At 47.3% G+C, this 2,335-nt stretch overlaps 1 pseudogene; it reads left to right on the top strand.

Moving 5' to 3' along the window:
• Nucleotides 1–1,392: 1,392 nt before the first annotated feature.
• Nucleotides 1,393–2,004, top strand: LOC131500955 (large ribosomal subunit protein eL15-like; annotated as a pseudogene).
• The last annotated feature ends 331 nt before the right edge of the window (nt 2,005–2,335 follow it).

The raw sequence follows: 2,335 nt of genomic DNA, 5'->3' as shown, positions 1-2,335 counted from the left end.
TTTTTCCAAAGAAGACATCCAGATAGTCAACAGACACAGGAAAAGATGATCAACATCACTCATCATTAGGCCACACTGAGATACCACCTCACACCGGTCAGAGTGGCTAAAATTAACAACTCAGGAAACAACAGATGTTGGTGAGGATGTGGAGAAAGGGGAACTCTTTTGCACTGTTGGTGGGAATGCAAACTGGTGCCGCCACTCTGGAAAACAGTGTGGAGGTTCCTCAAAAAATTAAAAATAGAACTACCTATGACCCAGCAATAGCCCTGCTAGGAATTTACCCAAGGGATACAGGAGCGCTGATGCATAGGGGAACATGTAGCCCAAAGTTTATAGCAGTGCTTTCAACAACAGGCAAATCACAGAAAGAGCCCAAAAGTCCATCAACGGATATATGGATAAAGATGTGTTTTATGTATACAAGAGAATATTACTTGGCAATGAGAAAGAATGAAATCCTGCCATTTGCAACAATGTGGATGGAACTGGAGGGTATTATGCTAACTGAAATAAGTCAGTCAGAGAAAGACAGACATCATGTTTTCACTCATATGTGGAACCTGAGAAACTTAACAGAAGACCACGGGGGAAGGGAAGGGGAAAAAATAGTTTCAAACAGAGAGGGAGGAAAACTCATAAGAGACTCTTTTTTTTTTTAAATTTTTTTTTCAACGTTTTTAATTTATTTTTGGGACAGAGAGAGACAGAGCATGAACGGGGGAGGGGCAGAGAGAGAGGGAGACACAGAATCGGAAACAGGCTCCAGGCTCCGAGCCATCAGCCCAGAGCCCGACGCGGGGCTCGAACTCACGGACCGCGAGATCATGACCTGGCTGAAGTCGGACGCGTAACCGACTGCGCCACCCAGGCGCCCCCATAAGAGACTCTTAAATACAGAGAACAAACTGAGGGTTGAAGGCGGGTAGGTGCAGGGGAGAGGGGAAAATGGGTGAGGGCATTGAGGGCACCTGTTGGGATGAGCACTGGGTATTGTACGTAAGCGATGAATCACGGGACTCCACCCCCGAAATCAAGAGCACACTGTATACACTGCATGGTAGCTAACCTGGACAGTAAATTATATTTTAAAATATAAATAAAAACTAAAATTAAAAAAATAAAAAATATTTATTTAAAAAATTTTAAGTTTATTCATTTATTTTGAGAGAGAGAAAGCACAAGTGGGTAAGGGGCAGAGAGAGAGTCTAGAGTGAGAGTCCCAGTCTCTGTGCTGCTAGCTATGCGGGGCTTGAACGCACGAACCGTGAGATCATGACCTGAGCCGAAGTCACTTAACCAACTGAGCCACCCAGGCGCCCCTCAAAAAATATTTCTTGCTTTCCTTCTGGCGGAAGGATAAGCCATCAGCGCCAGGATAAGCCCAAAATGGGTGCTTAGAAGCACATCCAGGAGATACAGAGGAAGAAGCAGTCGGGCGTAATGCGCTTTCTTCTCAGGCTGTGCTGCAGGCAGTATTGCCAGCTCTGCTCTCCTTGCCCACCGCCCCCCCCCCCTCCCCGCCACAACACAACCCGGTAAAAGCGCGCAGACTGGGGTACAAGGCCAAGCAAGGTCATGTCATGTATCGGATCTCTGTGCAGCGTGATGGCCCAGTTCCTAAGAGTGTGACCTATGGCAAGCCCGTCCATCATGGGGTTAACCAGCTCAAGTTTGCCTGAAGCCTTCATTCTGTTGCCAAGGTACAAGCCGGATGCCAACGTGGGGCTCTGAGAGTCCGGAGTCCTTTTACGGGTTGGTGAAGATTCCATGAAATTGTTATCCTCACTGATCCGTTCTGTAAAGTGATCAGAGGAAATCCTGACTCCCAGTGGATCACCAAACCAGCCCACAAGCACAGGGAGCTGGGAGGACTGACAGCAAGCCGCAGGCCTCAAGAGCCGTGGCCTTGGAAAGGATCACAAGTCCCACCACACTACTGGTTTCTCGCAGAGGCCATGGAGAAGACACAGTACTCTCCAGCTCCACCATCCCTGCTAATATAAGTAATGTTTGTAAAATGATGACCTAATAGACGATTCAGGACAGCCAAAAAAGTAGGTTTCTTGAGGGCCTTCACTGTGCAAGGCACTGTACCAAGTTCAAGATTCCATGTGTGCTGACAGGAGCGGTTTCTGCCCCATTTAAAATAATCCCTGTAATACAACAAACACTTCTTGTCACCTCAGGATGTACTGTCCATGTACCTTGAAATAACAATAATAACTCATCATTTCACTGGCCCAGTGCCTTACTGGCTCCTGGGGGTCTACACTTTCTGCAAAGTGCTCTGAAGTATTTCTGGGAGTCCCCAGGTGCTGCCTTACGTGGG

Source organism: Neofelis nebulosa, chromosome 18 (genome assembly GCF_028018385.1).
Source record: "Neofelis nebulosa isolate mNeoNeb1 chromosome 18, mNeoNeb1.pri, whole genome shotgun sequence".
Lineage (NCBI taxonomy): Eukaryota > Metazoa > Chordata > Mammalia > Carnivora > Felidae > Neofelis > Neofelis nebulosa.
The sequence above is the reverse complement of the archived record's forward strand: the minus strand, read 5'-3'. Positions and strand labels throughout refer to the sequence as shown.